Source organism: Gossypium hirsutum, chromosome D01 (genome assembly GCF_007990345.1).
Source record: "Gossypium hirsutum isolate 1008001.06 chromosome D01, Gossypium_hirsutum_v2.1, whole genome shotgun sequence".
NCBI lineage: Eukaryota > Viridiplantae > Streptophyta > Magnoliopsida > Malvales > Malvaceae > Gossypium > Gossypium hirsutum.
Window position 1 is genome coordinate 50,812,486 of NC_053437.1, and position 22,921 is coordinate 50,835,406.

At 34.5% G+C, this 22,921-nt stretch overlaps 1 non-coding gene across 1 annotated transcript; it reads right to left on the reverse strand.

The window, feature by feature from the left end:
- Positions 1-20,966: 20,966 nt before the first annotated feature.
- On the reverse strand, positions 20,967-21,073 carry LOC121214340 (small nucleolar RNA R71). The gene has a single exon (XR_005909923.1). It is a non-coding gene; the product is annotated as a small nucleolar RNA R71 (small nucleolar RNA).
- Between the last annotated feature and the right edge of the window lie 1,848 nt (positions 21,074-22,921).

The following is a 22,921-nucleotide window of genomic DNA, read 5'->3' on the forward strand; positions in this document are numbered from 1 at the left end:
TCTAATTCGGGCTGTAACAACTCTCCCCATTTTAGGGATTTTCGTCCCCGAAAATCTTACCGAAAAAGAGGTTTGGGTACTTTTTTTCATGGCTTCCTCCGGCTCCCACGTAGCCTCTTCTACTCCATGTCTTTGCCATAACACTTTCACTAATGCTATACTTTTATTTCTCAACTGTTTAACTTCCTGAGCCAAAATCTTTATCGGTTCCTCATCATAAGTCATATCCTGTAGAATCTCAATCTCTATTGGAGAAATTACATGTGAAGGATCAGAACGATAGCATCGCAACATCGACACATGAAATACATTATGTATCCTTTCCAACTTTGCTGGCAAAGCTAACCGATAAGCCACGGGTCCAATCTTTTCAATGACCTCATACGGCCCAATAAAACACGGACTCAACTTGCCTTTTCGACCAAATCTCAAAATCTTCTTCCACGGAGATACTTTCAGAAACACTTTATCGCCAACTTGATACTCGATCTCTTTTCTTTTCAAATCCGTGTATGATTTTTATCGATCTGAAGCAGCTTTTAGACAATCACGGTTTACTTTCACTTTCTCTTCAGTTTCTCTAACCAAATCAACCCCGTGAATCTGTTTCTCACTGAGCTCAGTCCAATACAAAGGAGTTTTACACTTGCGACCATACAATGCTTTGTACGGTGCCATCTGTATACTTGACTGATAACTGTTGTTGTAAGAAAATTCAACCAAAGGTAGGTATTTTTCCCAACTACCCTCGAATTCTAAAACACAATATCGGAGCATGTTTTCAAGAATCTGAATTACTCTTTTGGATTGACCATCGGTTTGTGGATGAAATGTGGTATTAAAATTCAATCTCGTACCCAAGGCTTCTTGTAACTTTTTCCAAAAAACTCAAAGTGAACCTCAGATCTCTATCCGAAATAATAGACATAGGCACTCTGTACAAGCTCATAAGTTCAGCAATACAACTCAGCCAACTTATCAAGTGAGTAGTCGGTACATACCGATATAAAGGAAGCCGATTTTGTCAATCTGTCAACAACAACCCAAACAACATCTTTCTTTTTAGGAGTCAGAGGTAAACCTGTCACAAAATCCATCGTGATTTTGTCTCATTTCCACTGGGAAACCATCACTGGCTGAAGTAAACTCGAAGGCATCTGATGCTCAGCCTTCACTTGTTGACAAATCAAATACTTTGATACAAATTCAGAAATATCTCTTTCCATACCTTGACACTAATATAATTTCTTTAAATCATTATACATTTTAGTACTACCCGGATGAATTGACAAACAACTATTGTGCGCCTCATGTAAAATTTTATGAATCAACTCATCATTCTTCGGTACACATATCTTGTCTCGGAACATCAAACAATCTTCTGAACCAATCCGAAAATCTTAATCACTACCCAATTCACACTGAGCTATTTTAGCTTGCAATTCCTTGTCATTCTTCTGAGCTTCACAAATCTGTTGAAGGAATAACGGTCTAGCCTTCAACTCAGCCAATATCAAACCATCATCAGACAATGTCAAACTCGTACTCATAGCTTTCAAAGCATACAAGGATTTTCTGCTCAAGGCATCTACAACTACATTTGCTTTCCCCGGATGATAATCAATCACTAGCTTATAATCTTTCAATAATTCGAGCCACCTCCGTTATCGCAAATTTAAATCCTTTTGATTCATCAGTTACTTCAAAATTTTGTGATCCGTAAAGATTCGAAATTTCTCACCATACAAATAATGATGCCAAATCTTCAAAGCAAAGACGATGGCGGCCAATTCTAAAATCTTTCTCCGACTCAGGTTGTACAAAAATCGGTGCTTTAATCAATCGTGCTTTCAACTTCTCGAAACTTTGCTGACATTTTTCTGTCCACTCAAAATTTACATCCTTTTGCAACAACTTAGTCATAGGAGTAGCAATCATCGAAAATCCCTCGACAAAACATAGATAATACCCGGCTAAGCCCAAAAAGCTTCTAACTTCGGTTACATTCTTTGGCGGTTTCCAATCAACAATTGTCGAAATTTTGCTCGGATCAACCCAAATACCATCACCCTAAACTATGTGTCCCAAAAATCTGACCTAACAAAGCCAGAACTCACTTTTACTGAATTTAGCAAACAATTTCTTCTCTCTCAGAATCTGCAACACGGTCCTCAAGTGGTCGACATGCTCGGATTCATCTCGAGAATAAATCAACATTTCGTCTATGAACACAACCACAAACTTATCAAATACGGTCAAAAAATTTAGTTCATCAAGTCCATAAAAATAGCTAGAGCATTAATTAAACCGAAAGGCATCACAAGAAATTCATAGTGTCCATACCTTGTTCTGAAAGCGGTTTTTAGCACATCTGACTCTTTAACTCTCAACTGATAGTAACCAGATCTTAAATCGATCTTTGAAAAAACTATTGCCCCTTTCAACTGGTCGAATAAATCATCAATTCTCGGCAACGGACACTTGTTCTTTATAGTCACTCTGTTGAGTTGAAGATAGTCAATACAAAGTATCATAGAGCCGTCTTTCTTCTTCACAAATAATACAGGAGCACCCCAGGGAGAAAAACTCAGTCTCACAAATCCTTTATCTGTCAACTCTTGCAACTGAGCTTTTAATTCTTTCAATTCGGTCGAAGCCATTCTATACGGAGCAATAGAGATCAGTGCAATCCCAGGTAACAAATCAATAGCAAACTCAATCTCTCTAATCAGAGGCAACCCAAGCAATTCTTTTGGGAATACATCCGGAAACTCACAGACTACCGGCACTGATTCAAGCTTCGACTCAGACATCTCAGTATTCAACACATAGGCAAGATAAGCTTTACATCCTTTTCTCATGTATTTCTGAGCAGACATGTGAGAGATCACCATAGGCAATTTATTTGATTCATCTATTTCAACCTAAAGAATCTCACTATTTTCACATTTTAACTCAAGGGTTTTCTGTCTACAATTTACCTTAGCATCATGTAGTGTCAACCAATCCATACTCAAAATAACATCAAACTCATCAAATGGTAACAATATCAGATTAGCCTGAAAACAGTGACCTTGAATCATCAAAGGACAATTCTTGCAAACCTTATCAACTAACACATATTTGCTTAATGGATTTGACACTTTAATCACAAATTCAGTAAACTCAACAGGTAAATTCTTACTAGACACCAAATTCACACAAACATAGGAATGAGTAGATCCGGGGTCAATCAATGCAATAACAGTAGTATCATAGAGAGATAAGGTACCAATAATCACATAAGGAGATGACGCCTCCTTAGAAGCACGTATGGCATAAGCTCTAGCAGGTGCTCTAGCTTCTGATCTCACAGTTGAATCTTTCACCACACTTTTACTGCTAGCTTCGCTTCTGGTATTTCTTGGTAGTCTACCTCTGCTGGTAGTATTACCCAGTCTAACACTCTGAAATTTTTCTTTTTCAACTTTCTTAGAGCAATCTTTAGTGTAGCGCTCTTAAGAACCACACTTGAAACAAGCTCAGCTAACTAACCAACCCTCACCAAAATGTCACCTACCACAATGCTGACACTCGGGTTTATTAGACCTCACATTACCCACACTTGCTATTGAAGTAGCTTGAGCTTTAGAACCCGAATATGATCTCCCATGGTCTCGGTGCGAATACCCAGCTGAAATAATTAATCGAGGATTCATCTCTTTGGACTTCTTTGACTGAGATTGGAATGACATACTCATTGGCCTTATTCTTACAGCTCGGGCCTCAATTACAGCTTTTATCTTTTCTTTGTTCAGTTCTTCAGCCTTGCAAGCTCGACCAACTAGTAACACAAATTCTTTCAGTTCTAAAATCCCAACTAACAATCTGATGTCTTCAGTTAACCCATCCTCAAATCTCTTACACATGATAGCCTCTGTGGACACACACTCCTGAGCATATTTACTGAGTCTAACAACTCTCTTTCGTATTCTGCCACAGACATTCGACCCTGCTTTAACTCAAGAAATTCTTTGCTTTTTTGATCAATGAACCGTTGGCTTATGTACTTCTTTCTAAATTCCTCCTAGAAGAAATCCATGTAACCATTTCTTTCGGAACCACAGATACCAGTGTCTTCCACCAATGATATGCTGAATCCCTTAGTAAAGATATAGCACATTTCAAGCATTCTTCGGGAGGACAAGATAGCTCATCAAATACCCGAATAGAATTCTCAAGCCAAAAATTTGCTTTCTCGGGATCATCATCTATATTAGCCCTGAATTATTCATCCCCTTACTTTCAGATTTTATCAACTGGAGGCTTATTCAGTCTTACCAAATCAACATTTGGGGAGCTACGGGGACCAGTTGGGGAATAGGAGGGGCTGGAGGAGGTTGAGCATTCGGATTCGCTCAAAAAAATTTTGTATACCAATTATTCATTATATAGAGGAAGGCTTCCCGAGCCCCATCTCCTTGACTATATGTTTTAGGTCTACTATCCACTGGTGCGGTCCCTTGCGTGGGATTTGGTGCATTACTCTCTACGTCATCTGCTACAGCTCGGTTGGGATCCATTTACTATATAAAAACACAATTTAAATTGTCAGGATTCATTACACTATCACAGTATATTTATCGATTGTATAGATAGACTTTCACACCCATTATGTTAATCTGAGAACCGACTAAACCATATCTCTGATACCACTAAAATGTAACACCCTTTACCTGTGTTCGACGCCGGAACAGGGCACGAGACATTACCAGAACATAAACACATGCAATCGTGCAAAACCAAGACTTATATATATTTTTTAAAAATTAAAACTTTTTGGTCAAGTCATGCAAGCTTGCACATCCACAAAATGCATCATCATGAACATATAACTTGATCAATATTAGCCAACATCAATGGCTTTATACAAAATAAATTATCAAATAGCATAGACCAACATTTTAGGCCAAATCATTTGTGACACATAACATAATAACAAAGCCTTCTATACATTCCATAATTAAAAATATTGATTTCAAAATACCAAAAGAGTGTTGATAGTGTGGATGGATCTCCAACGATCTCCGTATCCCGAGCTAGCTTAGTGACGCTATAAGACAAGGGGAAAGAAAGGGGGTAAGCATATAGCTTAGTGTAACGCGTAGGTTTGTGCAAGTGTACACAGTCGTTATCAAGTAATAAGTAAGTATCGAGTTATCGTCTCCACAGGGATTGTATTTGTGCTAAGTCACTTAATTTGTGAAATTATATTAACAATTTGGTAAATAAAAACACAATATAGTTGAGAAGTGGTGATTAAAATATATTAAACTAAATGCAATGATCTCTAATACAAATTATCCTAAGTATGCAAACTATATGAATGAAATAGATTTTAGTAAAATTAAATACAATTTGCAACAATTATAACATAAATAAACTAGTACAATTACTTTAATTAAACTCAATTTATTATCAACATGCTTAATAACATTCGGAAAAATATTCCATGGCAACTCGATCTTTAATGAGTTTGGAAACCACATTAGGTCCTTTTGGAATCCTTTACTTAGTAAATACGCATTTTACTGATCCTTTTTTACTAAAGGTTTCTTAGCATTTGTGTGAGGTAACAGGGACGTATTAGGTTTGAAACAATTTAATCACATAAATCTAAAAACTATGCAGATAACAGAGCTTGGTTAGAGTTGTTATGCAGCCTACAATTTAATCAGGTTAGGATCTAAATTGAGCATGCACATTTCTATTATGCGTCCATTAGCCGTCGTCTGGTTAGGATCGCTCAGCTAATTCAGGTGCATTTCAATCACGTATGAACGAAATACAGACTTGATTTTAATTGAAAACAAGATTGATTGAGGCACAAACATTATAAGCATGAATCAAATAAATATTATTTAATCAAAGCAATCATCCTAGCTTAAATAAAATTAAGCTAACATTGTTCTAAACAAGAACAAAGAACACATGTCAATCATCTTTAAATTAAATTAAAGAAAAGAAAGATTAAACCCAATTCAGAGTAGCTATCACCCAAGACTTTGACTGAATAGATTCCTTCGTTCCTTTGCTTTGCTTATTTGCTGATGATTCTCCAAGGTGGCCGACCAAGGGTTCTTTAAGAGGCTTAATTGCTAAAATCTCTATGAAGAGATGATGCTAGGCGTGGGAATGGAAAAGGCTAAGAAAGAATGATGCTTGATGGGTGATTGAAGAATGATTGTGGGATGCTTGAAGAATGAATGAGAAGGTCTTATTTATAGGTGAAGAGAGGGGGATAGTTTACTAAAAATAGGAGTTTTCATCCTTTGAAGAATCTTCCATGGGTGGTCAGCCATAAATCAAGCAAATTAAGCTGATTTTTCCTTGATTTTTGGTCAATTTGAGTGCCACAACAACTCAGGACTGAGACTCGGTCAAGTACAAATCTTGAGGTAAATCTCTAATTTCTTCAACTCTTCAAGGACCTTATACGATTAAACCAAAGAGTGGTTTTTGGACAGCCATGTGCAGCCGAATTTTGGGTTGACTTGGTCTCAAATTTCGACGGTTTCGTAATCCGAAAAAGCCGTTAGACCTGTCCAGAATAAATCAACAAGTTAGAGAACCAAAGAATAAAATTTATCCAATTTAATTAATTAATTAAAAACCCAAATTTATTAAAGAAATATTTAAAAATAAATTATTAAATATAATTTTATATTTTATTATTTAATTTAGTCATACATTGCCCACTTTATGTCTTAAAAAATATAATATATTCAAATTATATAAAATAAGCCATTTATTGCATGAAAAGTATATAATAAAGCATAAAATCACATTTTAATAATTTCTATGTCCTAATTTCATATTTTCACATATTTCATTAATTTATTGAACAATTACTTAATTTTAACAATGGATTTAAGTAAAAAGGTGATAATTTACATTGGAAAAATCCTATATATTTTTCCGTTTACACACCCCTAAACTTAAATCATTGCTCGTCCCGAGTAATGTTTATGCACAGCAAAAGATCTTGCTGAGGAAAAATTGCTAATTGTGCAAGCAACATCAATCTTTGTCCCATAATCATGCATTAATAACTTTATGCTTATAGATCTTCTTAATTAACAAGTAATTCATATGCAAACATTCCTTAAGATTATACTAAGTTTCAAAATATGCCAACATGAATCATAGTTTGCATGTATGTCAAAGCCATAAATAACATTCTTTAATCAACAGAATTTCCTATCAATCAAGAAAACAATCTTTATTCAACATAATTTCCTATCAATCAAGCAAACAATCACAATGTTGATTTATGATCTTCATATGTTGAACTTAGGAATTCCTCTCCACTAATGTAGGTGACATAATCATCAAATCAATAGGTCTTTTATAATGTTGTAATGGGGCTCGATTAGAGGTAGGGATTTTAAGAAATGGAATATTTCAATTTAAAAATCTTAACCTTTAACTTTGTCTTGGTTTTCTCGTAATACAACCTTTTCCTTTTCCTTTAAGTGAACCTTTTGAACACCCCTAAACTTATTTTGAACTCAAGCTCATACATTTTTCCTTTTTTTGGAGACTGAGCGAACTTTTCTTCACTCTTTTTTTATAGCATGAGCACATACATCTTTATGAAAATTTCCTCAAATGTTGATTCCCAAGACAACTTTAGTTAAGATAGGTGCACAAGATTAGGATAAAAAAATGGTAACTGGCTTATAATGTAGGTTTATTGCAAAAGCAGACCTTTAAGCTAAAAATTACAGTTTCAAAGGTCTAATATCATAGGGTTGGCTCGAAAAGGCTCGAAATAGTGCCTATATCATTTTAGATTTTTATGTCCCCTAGGATTTTGCCTCAAGAAAGTTACTAAGTCAATTCTAAAGATATAAACCTTCATGCATGTCTAATCTCAAAAGAAACTAAGTTTTCATGGCAAACATTACTAAGGCTAAGATCATACAAGCATTTTATTCTTCATGATAACATACTTTCACTTAGATAAAATCATCATTCATACTTGCATACAAACAATCTCAGTAACAAGAATATGTCTAAACATTCATTTATTAAAACATACTTATGAAAGAAATGATTAAAACATACTTGAAAAAAATTTAAACTTTGAGCAATTTATTTGCCGTACCTCCCCTTTAAAAAGAAGCAATGTCCTCATTGCAAGAACAAAGTAATGAATGAAAACTGAACACCAGGTAGGGTTGTAAAGAAAAAGAGGTGAGTTATTAAGATTGCTTAAATACGAAGTCTTCCTAATAACCCAATCCTAGACATGTTCATTCCCATTACCACATCACTTAGTCTTTATTCTTTCTAAAGAAGTGTTAAGTTGTTCATGCTTGCTATGTTTTATTTTGCAGAAATTAAATCCTAATTACGAAAGAAATAATTTCCTAAAGACCTAAAAATAATTAAATAAATAACAGGACAAGAATCCCCCCTTTTATTTTTCTGACTCATTCCCCTTATCTTCTTTAGCCCCATCTCCGCTTGCATAGTCAGTATTTTCTGTCCATGTCTCAAAGATAGCATCTGGGAACAAAAGTATTAGAGATATTCTTAAAAGTATTTCGAATTGAATCATCTCTAATTTTTGCATATTTCCAGTAAGTTTGTTGTTGATTGTGCGTGAACTTGCACATATCTATCAAAATTGACAACTGGATTTCCTTGAAGTACTTGCAGAAGCCGGCATAGGAGTTGTATATTCAGGTTCGACACTTATCTTGACTGGTTCTTCTTCTGGCTCAAACCTTGGTTCAGGAATGTTCGGTTCCTTATCAAATTCTTCCTCTTTAGTGTCTGTGACTGAATTAGCTTCAGTTTCAGTTCCATCTGTTAACTCCTTTGTATCCGGCTCAGTTGGCTCTTCTTACTCACCTTGATTCAGCTCATGCACCCTCTCTACTAAGCTTTCAAGATCATAATTTATAATGCATCCTTGAACATACCGCCCCTTCAAATTTGCTTGTGTTTTAACACGGGCCCTTAAGTAAAGTGAAGTGATTAATGATGGGAAATAAGCACTTCCTGCCTTCTTTTTAGCACAATTGTGAATCTCCTTGAGGATAATTTTCCCAACATTAATTGAATTTTCTGTCAAATTTTCATATAACAAAAGCATTCGTTCCATCAAGATGGTGGAACTATGTGAGATAGTCATAAAATTGTACCGAACAAAATAAAATCATACCTTTGCTACTAGTTTTAAGTATTCTCTTCGATAAGAAAGACTCCCATAGTTTCTTATAATCCATTGGGATCCTGAATTTGTCACAACATCAAGCACTTGTTGAAGAAAATCCCAATTGATATTGGTCATCATTGGGTAGTACTCATCTTCTTCAACATCAGGTAAATTAAACAAATCATTGATGGACTTAGAAGTAAGAGGTACCTTTTTCTTTCGAACGATGACTTCAGTAGCATCTTACGTAGTCAAACTAACAGAGAATCCTCGAACTAGTTCAGCATCGGGAAGTGAACAAGCATCACAAAATCATTCCCACTTGAGAGCATTGATTTTCTTTCGAATCAGTATAGGAACAACCATCAAATCATTATTCTTCAAGTCAAAACCTTTTTCCGGCATCATAGGTTGATGCTTGAAGATTGAATCAAATCTCTCTTTCACTTCTTCATCGATCAAAATCAGGTTTTCAGGAGTAGTCTTTGAAGATCTGGTTCTTTTGCGAGACATGGTATATTTTCTTGAAAATTCAGCAAATTTTCTACATAAGAGAGACAAGAGAAATCGGCAAAGTAAGTAGAGCTTGCCATGGAAAAAATCTTGCGACGACAAGGGTGGAACGGCGGTGACTTCTTTACTACGGCAATAGGGAATTTTAGAAAAAAAAGAAGAAAAGAACTAGGGTTTCTTTCAGGATTTGAGGTTGATGGTACAAAAGGGAGATTTAGGGATTTTTAGGGTGTAAGCAAATTACTTTGAGGGATATGAAAATTAGTAGAATGGATAGGGGTTTATATAGGGAAAAATTAGGGCAACATGTAGCAAAAATTTAGCTACATTAAAGTTACTTGGGCGAAAAGTAATGAGTGTGACGACAAGGCATAGATTTTTCCTTCCTTTTTACTGTCTTGGGCCTCAAACTCAGACTGTATCTTAAAAAAAGCTGATTAGTACTTGAGCCAAATTTTACCCCTTTTATTAACATAAAAATTTAAAATTTAAACTGAACAAATGAAACTTAAAAATTTTATTTAGAAAATTTCTTATTAACAAATTACATTAAATTAATTCCCATGAAAGGTTGGAGAGGTCACAAGGTTCCGCTTAAGTTCCAATATCCTTAGATAGAATTAATTAAATGTAATAAATTAAGAAAATAAGTTCTAATTATTTATTTATTTACACAATGAGTTCATGAAAAATTAAGGGTTTGCTAGTTTGAGTGAGGATTCAATTCGCTCAACTTCACCATCCTAGTAGTGTTTGAGACGTTGACCATTAACTTTAAACGTACCTCTATAATTGTCGTATAAATTCAATAGCTCCATAAGGATAAACTCGGTAGATGGTATAAGGTCCTTTCCATCGGGATTTAAGCTTCCCAGGAAGTAACTTCAACCTTGAATTAAACAAAAAAACCTTCTGACGTTCTTTAAACTCACGAGGTCATATATGACTATCATGCCATCTCTTTGATCTTTCTTTACACATTTTAGCATCATCGTAGGAAAGCAAACTCAGCTCTTCAAACTCATCAAGTTGTAACATCTTTCTCTTACTGGCTAGCTTAAGATCAAAGTTCAACTACTTCAAAGCCCAGTGAGCTTTATTTTCCAACTCTAATGGAAAATTACATGCCTTTCCAAAGACTAACCGATAAGGAGTCATTCCTAACAGAGTCTTAAATGTTGTTTGATAGGCCCATAATGCATCATCGAGCCTTCGAGACCAATCTTTTCTACTAGGGCGTACTACATTTTCAAGGATACCTTTGATTTCGCGATTCACTCTTTCAACTTGTCCATTAGACTGGGGGTGATAGGTAGTAGCAATCTTATGCTTCACATTATATTTTTCAAGCAACCACTTAAGCCATTTGTTCACAAAGTGAGAACCTTCATCACTAATAATAGCTCTTACTGTCCCAAATCGTGTAAACACATGCTTATGTAGGAATCCCATGACTGCCTTAAGATCTAACATGTGATCCATAAAAGGCAATGGAAAATGGTCCTTTAGAGTGGCTTTGTTCAACTTTCTGTAATCAATATAGATTCTCAAACCGGTAACAATTCTCATTGGAATTAACTCGTTATGCTGATTTTAAAAAATTGTGATTCCACCTTTCTTCGGCACATACTGCACCTGACTTACCCATGAACTATCTGAAATAGGATAGATGATTCACGCATCTAACCATTTGATCACTTCATTTCTCACAAATTCTTTCATAATAGGATGAGCCTCCTTTGCCCATTAATCTGAGCTCTTTGACCTTCTTCTAAAATGATTTTATGCATGCAAAAAGAAGGGCTTATACCTCGAATATCAGCTATGGTCCAACCAATTGCTTTCTTAAATTTCTTTAGAACAGCAATTAGTTGCTCCTCTTTATCTTTAGTCAGTTTTGCTGAAATAATCATAGGAAAAGTAGAACAATCACCTAAATAAACATGTTTCAAATGGGAAAGAAGTACCTTTAGTTCGAGTTTAGGTGGTTCTTCAATTGACATCTTGGGTTGCACAAGTTCTCTGACTTCCAACTCCAACGGTTTAAACCATGTGGATTGAATAAAATTTCCCAAATTGAATAAATAATTTCACGAAAAATGACTGTGGCAATAGTTGACAATCCCCGGCAACAGTGCCAAAAACTTGTAACGCATAGGTTTGTGCAAGTGCACATAGTCGTTGTCAAGTAATAAGTAAGTATCAAGTTATCGTCTCCACAGGGATTGTATTTGTGCTAAGTCACTTAATTTGTAAAATTATATTAACAATTTGGTAAATAAAAACACAATATGGTTGAGAAGTGGTGATTAAAATATATTAAACTAAATGCAATGATCCCTAATGCAAATTATCCTAAGTATGCAAACTATATGAATGAAATAGATTTTAGTAAAATTAAACACAATTTGCAACAATTATAACATAAATAAACTAGGACAATTACTTTAATTAAACTCAATTTATTATCAACATACTTAATAACTTTCAGAAAAACATTCCATGGCAACTCAATCTTTCATGAGTTTGGAAACCACATTAGGTCCTTTCGGAATCCTTTACTTTGTAAATACGCATTTTACTGTTCCTTCTTTACTAAGGGTTTCTTAACATTTGGGTGAGGTAACAAGGACATGTTAGGCTTGAAACAATTTAATCACACAAATATAAAAACTATGCAGATAACAGAGCTTGGTTAGAGTTGTTATGAAACCTACAATTAAATCGGGTTAGGATCTAAATTGAGCATGCACATTTCAATTATGCGTCCATTAGCCGTCGTTTGGTTAGGATCGCTCTGCTAATTCAAGTGCATTTCAATCACGTATGAACGAAATATAGACTTAATTTTAATTGAAAACATAATCGATTGAGGCACAAACATTATAAGCATGAATCAAATAAATATTATTTAATCAAAGCAATCATCCTAGCTTAAATAAAATTAAGCTAACATTGTTGTAAACAAGAACAAAGAACACATGGAAATCATAATTAAATTAAATTAAAGAAAAGAAAGATGAAACCCAATTCAGAGTGGCTGTGCTCCTTTGCTGATGGTTCTCCAAGGTGGCCGACCAAGGGTTCTTTAATAGGCTTAATTGCTAAAATCTCTATGAAGAGATGATGCTAGGCGTGAGAATGGAAAAAGCTAAGAAAGAATGATGTTTAATGGATGATTGAAGAATGATTGTGGGATGCTTGAAGAATGAATGAGAAGGTCTTATTTATAGGTGAGGAAAGGGAGACAATTTACTAAAAATAGGAGTTTTCATCCTTTGAAGAATCTTCCATGGGTGGCCAGTCATAAATCAAGCAAATTTAGTTGATTTTCCTTGATTTTTGGTCAATTTGAGTGCCACAAAAACTCAGGACTGAGACTCAGTCAAGTGCAAATCTTCAGGTAAATCTCTAATTTCTTCAACTCTTCAAGGACCTTGTGCAATTAAACCAAAGAGTGACTTATGGACAGCCATGTGCAGCCGAATTTTGGGTTGACTTGGTCTCCAATTTGGACGGTTTCGTAATCAAAAAAAGCCGTCAGACCTGTCCAGAATAAATCAACAAGTTAGAGGACCAAAGAATAAAATTTATCTAATTTTATTAATTAATTAAAAACCCAAATTTATTAATGAAATATTTAAAATTAAATTATTAAAGATAATTTTATATTTTATTATATTATTTAATTTAATCATACATGGCCCACTTTATGTCTTAAAAAATATAATATATTCAAATTATATAAAATAAGTCATTTATTGCATGAAAAGTATATAATAAAGCATAAAATCACATTTTAATAATATCTATGTCCTAATTTCATATTTTCACATATTTCATTAATTTATTAAACAATTACTTAGTTTTAACAACAGATTTAAGTAAAAATGTGATAATTTACATAGGAAAAATCCTATATATTTTTTCGTTTACCCTTGTGTTCGACGTCGAAACAGGGTACGAGGCGTTACCAGAACATAAACACATGCAATCGTACAAAACCAAGACTTATATATATTTTTTAAAATTAAAATTTTTCGGTCAAGTCATGCAAGCTTGCACATCCACGAAATGCATCATCATGAACATATAACTTGATCAATATTAGCCAACATCAATGGCTTTATACAAAATAAATTATCAGATAGCATAGACCAACATTTTAGGCCAAATCATTTATGACACATAAAAAATAACCAAGCCTTCTATACATGCCATAATTCAAAATATTGATTTCAAAATACCAAAATAGTGTTGATAGTGTGGATGGATCTCCGACGATCTCCGTACCCCAAACTAGCTTAGTGACACTATAAGACAAGGGGAAACAAATGGGGTAAGCATATAGCTTAGCAAGTGAATATGTAAATAATAAAAAATTTATTAATATGTTTTTATCAATCTTCACAATATGTTCTCAAAATAATACAATCATAATTGCACATAGTTCCAATATTTACTCAAGTTCATATCTAGCTATCTACTCGAGTCATAGTTACTAAGTTATTTATATCTTGAGTTAAAGAACTCCAAATTAAGTTTTGCAAATTTCCCTAAAACTAGACTCAAATATCTTCCTACCATAAAATTTTCGGAATTTTTGGTTTAGCCAATAAGTACAGATTATTCTTTAAATTTTCCCATGTTCTGCTGTCTGACAGTTTCGAACTTTCTACACTAAAAATTAATTATCTCATCATACAGAAGTCAGATGATGTTCCCGTTTGTTTATCTTTAAAATAGAATCATTTAGGATTTTAAACATATAAATTCTAATCATTAACTATTTTTTTACAATTTTTAATAATTTTCCAAAGTCAGAATAGGGGATTATGAATCATTCTGACCTTATCTCAAAAAAGTTCAAATATCTCATAATATAAAATTATTTTACTAACACCATTTCTTTTATTTTAAAATAGACTAAATAAAATTTAATTTAATACTTTATTAAACTTATAATTCTATTTGTACCATTTTTGGTGATTTTTCAAAGTCACACAACCGCTGCTGTCCAAAACTGTTTTATTTCTAAATTTCACTCTTTCAGGTTTTCTTTATAGTAATTTCATTGTAATACTTACTCCGTATCAATCTTACCAAAGTTCAATAATATATTGAGTACATTTCCCATAAGTTTACACACACATAACTGCACTTATTCATCACATAGTCATATTCGTTTACACTTAGTCATTTCCCGTTGAACATATCAGAATAATAACGGATACCTGGTGGCCTGCACATAGTACCACCCTTGTAGCCAAAGCTACCTTCTTCACAAACTGACCTTCACATGGTACCACAATTGTGACCAAAGCTATCTTTCTTCACAAAGTGGCCTTCACATAGTACCACACTTGAGTCACTAGTGACATGTCACATGTATCCTATTCTATTCCTAATGTTCAATCGAGAAATTTCTCACTTTTCGATACTTGTCAATTTCATTCAATATTCAGCCACATTTCATAAAACATAATAAAATATGATAACTCAAGTAAAAACAATGCATTATTTACATACAAACTTACCTCGGTGCAAGATATGACGAATTTGCAATTTAGTCCACAACCTTTTCTTTTCCCCGATCAAGGTCAATTCCTTATCTTTCTGTATCTATAATAACACATTTGACTCATTGAATACTCACATTATTCAATCTAGTCCAAAAATCACACTATGGTAAAATTACATTTTTGCCCCTAAAGTTTCACATATTTACAATTTTGCCCCTAGGCTCGTAAAATGAAAAACACTTATTTTCCTCAAATCCTAAGCCTAGCTGATTCATTTTCCCTCTTATAGCAGCCCACATTTTTCACTAAATCACATTTTCCTACACATAATTTTACAACTTTTACAAATAGGTTCTTTTATGCAATTTCATCAAAAATCACTTAGTAAAAGTTGTTTATCACACCCCAAACTTTCATATTCTTTCATAAAACATCAAAAAACATGCATGTCATCCATGGGTAAATTTTTAAACACAAACCCTAGATCAAAATAATGGTAGAAATATCTAAATCGAGTTACGAGGATCTCAAAAATGTAAGAACATTAAAAAAGGCTAGGATGCACTTACTATTGAGCTTGGAAGCTTGAAAAAAAACCTAGCTATCGAGACTTAGAGAAATTAGGCCAAGCATGGAGAAGATGGACACAATTTTGGCCTTATTTTCCCTTTTTTTATTTCTTTTATTAACCATATGACCGAAATGTACTTCATTAAAAACTATGGTATTTTATCCTTCCTTGGGTATTTTGTCCAAACTAAAGTATAATGGTCTAATTACTATCTAAGGACCTCCACTTTAAAAACCCATTACAAACAAGTACCTTTATGAAATAGAACACACATTTTTCACCTATTGTAATTTAGTCCTAATCATCAAATTGAACACCTAATCGATAGAATTTCATAGCAAAAATTTCACACAGTCATTCAATCTCAAAGTAAATATTAAAAATTAATCGCAATAAATTTTTCTACTTCGAATTTGTGGTTTCAAAACCACTATTCTATTTAGGCCCTAAATCGAGCTGTTAAATTTAGCATGTCATTTTTCTCTAATTGTCCTTCTTTGCTTTAGAGCATACAGAACATTGATTAGCTCTAAGAGTGAGATGGTTGATAGATCCCTTGAATCCTCCAGTGAGGATATCTTTGATTCGTATCTCTAAGAAAGTGTGGTAATCATCTTCTCAACTACTTAACTATCCACAAACTTATCACCTAATAGTCTTATCTAGTTAACAACCACCATGATTCGATTTGAATATTGCTTTACAGTCTCAACTTCCTTCATCTTAAAGTTTTTAAAATCTCGTCTGAGATTGATCATCTTCTGCTGCCTTGTCTTCTATGATCCCTAGAACTCCTCATTAAGCTTATCCCAAGCTTGTTTGGGAGTTTCACATGTTATGATTCTTGTAAAGATCACGTCTGAAGCATCGTTTTGTAGGAGAGAAATTGCCTTATGTTTTCTGGCACATTCTTCACTATGCTGTTTCATTTAAGCAAGAGTGGGGTTTGGCCTCAACACGGGTGGTTTTGTTTCAGCATTTACAACCTCCCAAAGATCAAAGGCTTGAAGATAGGTTTTTATTTTACTACCCAGATGTAGTAGTTTTCACTTGTAAAAATAGGCCTTTAAAGATAAATGGCTCTCCATACCAATTGTTGGAAATTTGATGAAGGGAAGGATTGAAACAGAAGCAAAAACAAATAAAAATTGAGTGAGAACAGGATGAATTACTGTTTCTTTAACATGAAAGCCTGATACAAAGATCACATGAATCATAAAGCTTAAATAGGCTAAAAATAATAAAATAATTACAACTTGGCTTAATCTAGTGACTTGATTCGTATAACTTTCTTATTGGCTGGTTTCTATCTAATCACCAACCAAAATGTCAAATCAAAATTTATCAAAATTTCAGTGCAACTTGGCAAGTTGGTAACTTGCAGAGTGAAGAGCTCACAGATGAGCTCTCAAGTTTGGTGAGTTCGCACTTTAAGGTGAGCTCACAATTTTGTAGAGCTCGCATATTTGTAGCTCGCAGTTCGCATCGATGATCATTTTGCAACATATACATATACAAAATTAGTTTTGGATTTCCAAACCAACAATGCCCAAAAAATTAGCAAGTCTTGTAGATATTGGATTGTAGGAAACGCAGATTTGATTAAATTATCTTAGTTAATATATTTAAGGGCAAACTAGATCAAGTTTACTCTATATTTTTTCTCCCAATTAAGCCACTCTAGTTAAAATTGTTTAAAGTAGTTATTCCCATTACAATTATCTATTTTTCATTGAATTGCTAACCTTTCACATTAGCCTAACTGACATGTAGCATTTCATGTAGTTGAGTGCTTCTTTTTCTTTTATTTCTTATGGTTTTCTGAGATTGCAGATGAGCCTTTCTGTCCTCCAATCAAAACCCAAGTTTCTGACACATCTTTGAAGACGCTCATGGTGGATTTATCTTACAATATCACAAATAATCTCTACACTAACTCTTCTTTAATTATCCTATTGTTAGTATAGGGTCAAAGTAGTTTGATTCTTTGAAAAGATGTAAAGTGACTCCTTCCATGGTTTCCATGCGTGATTTGAAACTTAATACACCTCTAGTCCCTAAACTTCAATTCGAGTCCAACTCCATTATCAGACATGCCATTTTTATAGGTTTTTTCTTGTGTTTAATTTCTTGATGAAAGTTATTTTTTCAAGAGAAATATTTTGTGTTGAAAATATGGAAAGTATGAATGAGTGTATGAAGGAATGCCCAGTCCTTAGCTAACTGCAAAGTTGAGACTATTTCCATATTTGTGTTAGAGATAGGAGAAGTGAATTTTGGAAAGGCCCTCTGTGACACTGGAGCTAGTATTAACCTCATGCCCCTCTTTATCTATTGTTGTCTAGGCTTAGGAGACCTTCATGAGACCTCGGTAACTCTACTGTTAGCCGATTGATCCTTAGTTCACCCCAAAGGTGTTTTAGAGGATATGTTAGTAAAGGTGAGGCAATTCATTCTTCCTATTGATTTCATCGTTTTAGATTTTGGGGAAGATTTTAAAATCCCCATCTTGTTGGGACAACCATTTTTAACTATTTCTAAAGCCTCCATAGATGTCGAGAAATGAGAGTTATCAAAGAAAATAGATGGCGAAATAGAAGTATTTAAATGTGCTAATACATGCCCCAACTTGATGGATATGTCTACTTCTCCTGTTCATGCTTGTCAATCAATTTGGGGGCGAAACCAATCACACAAGAAACACTTTTTAAATTTTCCTTTGGGAAATTGAACATTATTTTACATAATTCAGATGTTCGAGTTGTTAATCTGCCACAAACTGATGTGGCAAATTAGGCTTTTACAACGCCTTTAAGAAGTTTTTTCTCTAGAAAAATAGATTTTTTAGCATAGTTTTTCCTTATTTTTGTTATTTTTCATATTTTCGGTTAATAAGTGAAAATGTCTCGTTTTTGTCTATTTTTTAACCCAAATAGGTTGATAGTGCCATTGGAGGCCTAACATGTGTTTGAATGATGTAGGGACGTGTCAGAGGCCAAAAACGAGTGAGAACGACACCTAAGGCAAGGGTATCGCGATATCCAACCCTTGGAATCGTGATACCTCTGATAGTATAGAAGACCAAAGGTCCCCTTCAGTGGTATCATGATATCCTCTTTGGGTATGCAATATTCACCTCCCAAAGAAGACCCCAAGTTTCAATACTTCCTGAGATCTCATAATAGATATTGCAATATCACATTTGTCAAGGGGAAAAACTTGGACAAAAATGGCAGTCTTTCTCTACTTAGCCCACCAATCACACAAGGCCCGTGTATGGGCATTTTTGGTAATGAAAAGTCATCAGAATACACTTCAAAATAGACAAAATTTGCTCAAAAGAAGAGAGGCACACATTAGCTTAGTTTTAAGTTTAGTTTTCTCTAGGTTTTCTTTGCACTTTTCTAGGTTTTTATTTTTCTCTTCTTATACCTTAGATTAGAGTTTATTTTTCTTCATTTACCTTTTGTTCTTGTTGTTCTAAGTGTTAGTTAAGTTAGCTATTACTGTACCTAAGGTTAATTTACATTTTTAGTCCCTATACCTTGCTTTTAAGACTCTTTAAGCTTTAGTTTAATATATTTCAGTTTATTTTACTTTAAATCTTTAAAGTTTGTTCCTTTTATGTTTCTTGCTTTAGATTTTCTTGTTAAATGTTTTTGGTTTCATGTTATTTAAGTTTTCTTACATAAAAATCTCAACTTTTATATTTTTCTCAAGCTTTACTTTTATGGCTGCCTTATTTTCCATTGTTATGTCTATTTTATTTACTTTGAGCATGTGTAGCTAAACCTTTAAGGAGGTTGGTTGCTGGAGATGTGGGTAAACTAAAATCCCTTGGACAAAGGACTAAACCGTAACATATTGGACTAATTTGAATAGAACTAAGAACTTAGGTAGTGACATCCCAAAAGGAATATCAAAATAAAGTGAGACCGGAACGTAATCTTGTCGCGCACCCATTTATTAGTCTTGGATTAATCGGGGAGATCGGGAGATAAACTAGACCTAATTCGTCTAGGTCAGTAAAATTAAGATCGGAAGATAAAATGGACCCACTTGGCAATTTACACAATTTATCTTCCTAGTCCAAGATTTGGTGAACCACATAGAAGTCAACCAACCCCCATTAGTTATTTGTTGGATAGTCCCTCTACTTTTATATTTCTTATAATTTAGTCCTTAGAGTCGAATATTTAATTTTTTTTGCGAACTCATCTTGTTATGAATTGTCGTACTATAAAATTATATAAGTAGCCGTTTAGACTCTATTGTGTATGTTAATTATTACTCGACTGCCTCTTCCTTTAGGTTCGACCCCTTAGAATACTTCCTGTTCCATTGGAACTATAAATATTAGAACTGACACTATACGCTTGTAGTTTAAAATTTTTCTTTAAATGATTTCATAAATTTGTTGTTTTTAGCAAGAACAAGTTAGGTCAAGTTGTTGGCACCGTTGTTGAGGAAGACGGTGTAAGATTGAGTAATTTTTAGTGTACACTTTTAGGTAGAGATGAGTAATCAAAGTAGGATTTTTAGATAAGACCTTATTTTCTGTTTGTTTTTATTTTATTTCCAAGTTAATTAATTTTCTTCAATTTCTTATGCTTGTAAGAAACGTTTTATGAATTGAAACGATAACAGTGTCTTACCATTTGAGCCAGAACCAAAATGTATCATCACACATGCAAGAAGGGCACAACACCCTAGAGACATCCCAATTCCACCGAGAGAGCAACCTATTGAAAATCCGTAAGGAGAGCTTCAACCACCACCACAACTACCCATGGAGCAAAGAACTTTCCACAACTACGTGATGTCCAACTTAGATAGCATTAATCGTCTGATGATTAATGCTAATAACTTTAAAATTAAACTGTCCATGATCTAAACGATGCAATCAAACCTTCAATTTCAAAGGTCAATGAATGAGGATCCAAATCAGCACCTTAAGCGGTTTCTAACCATTTTTTACATTTTCAAGTATAATGGGGTATCCGATGATGCTATACGTCTTTGGTTATTCCCTTTCTCTTTTACTGACAATGCTTTTATGTGGTTAGATTTGTACCCAGTAGATTCAATCAACACTTGGGATGAGCTAGCGAGTAAGTTTTTGGAAAAGTATTTTCCCCCGAGCAAGACCATGAAACTTAGTATGAATATTACGAATTTTAGACAATTGGAAGCAAAGTCATTATATGAGGCATGAGAGAACTTTAAGTTAATTTTCTGTAAGTGCCAATACCATGGTCTACAAGATTGGTCGCAACTTCAAGCTTCTACAATGTACTTGACGGGAACTTACGCTCTAGTCTTGATGGAGCATCCATAGGAGCATTCATGTCCAAGACCTACGCCGAGGCTTGTCTATTCACCAAAGACATGGTGATGAACTCTTACTTGTAAGCCAACTAAATGGTTCAAATCGAGCCAAACAAGCAGCAGCTAACACTGTGGGTAGAGAGGATAAGTATCAATAAGTCCTTGAAAGGTTAAATCAATTGGAGATGAATGTGGCCACGGCACAAGTCCAAAACCAACCAAATCTAACCCATTTTAATGCAGGACACGACAATGAAGGCAACCATATGGAGGTGAATTATGTAGGGAATAGAGGATATAACCCTTACTCTAACATCTATAACCTAAGATGGCGTGATCATCTTAACCTTAGGTGGGGATGGAACCAAGCGGGACCATCAAACCAAGGGAACCAAAATGTTAACCCTCTAAACCCTAACGCACCATACCAACCTCAATTACCTTTTAGGGCACCCCAAGACCAAGAGAGAAAACCTGCCTATAGTAGTGACCGTCCATTGGTGATTAGGGTAAGTAAAGTAGAGGAAGGTTTGCATGTAGTGACCAAGTTTTGTAGTTGTTGTAAAAAGAAATTGAGCCTCTAGCATACCCAGTACTACCGAACCTAATCTGAAGAGGGAAGGAAATGAGAACGCCAAAACGATCACCCTTAGATCTGGAGTTATGGTTAAGGAACCTATCCAACCAAATTGTGGAGAGAAAAAAGTGGGTGAGAAGGACAAGAGCACTCGCACTTCAAAGATGGGGTGCTAGATAAGGAGAAACCAGAGAGTGAACCCACAGAAATCGAACCCGATGATAGAACAATTCCACTACCATCACCGAGCCCGAAACCCTTACCTTTTCCAAGTCGTTTGGAGGAGAAAAATAAGAGGGATAATGAGGAGTTTTTAAAATTCCTCAAAATGTTTAAAGCCTTAAATGTAAACTTCCCCTTGTTAGAAATCCTTGAGAAAATGCCCAAATATGTCAAATTCGTTAAGGATGTTATGTCTCCTAGGAGGAGAATAAGGAGAGGAGAGCAAATTACTCTTAATGAGGAATGTAGCACGGTAGTGTCTAAGAGATTTCCTCCCAAACTAAAGGATCTCAGTAGCTTTACCATCCCCATTGAGATAGGTAGAGTGAGTTTCAATAAGGCCCTGTGTGACCTAGGTGCCATCATAACCTCATGCCATTGTCAATTTATAGGAGGATAGGTTTCGGAGAGCTTAAGGAAACAACAGTTACATTGCAATTAGCCGATTGATCTTTAGTACATCCTAAGGGAATCCTTTAAGATGTGTTAGTGAGGGTTAGGTTATTCATTTTTCCTGTGGATCTAGAAATCCCTATACTCTTATGGAGACCTTTCTTAGCCACATCTAGGGTCATCATAGATGTAGGACGTGGTGAATTAACTATGGACATCGAGGGAGAAACCAAAATTTTCAAATGTGTCGAACCCGAGTCTAGGTCTAAGGAGGTGTTAGCAACCACATACTCATTTAGGCATACATTACCTTACACATATATACATTTTAAGATAATTTGAATAGCAACCACATACTCATTTAGGCATACATCACATTACACATATATACATTTTAAGATAATTTGCATAGCAACCACATATCATATAATCTCGTAAGCATATTTTAAGATAATTTGACACTTGAGCTATGAAACGTAAAAGTGGGGTCTATCATCACTCATCAGATACACGGATCTCCAACACACCACATAGACTTATAGAGTCAAATATGTCCCAAAAGTGAAGTGTAAAGCTAACACTCTCTA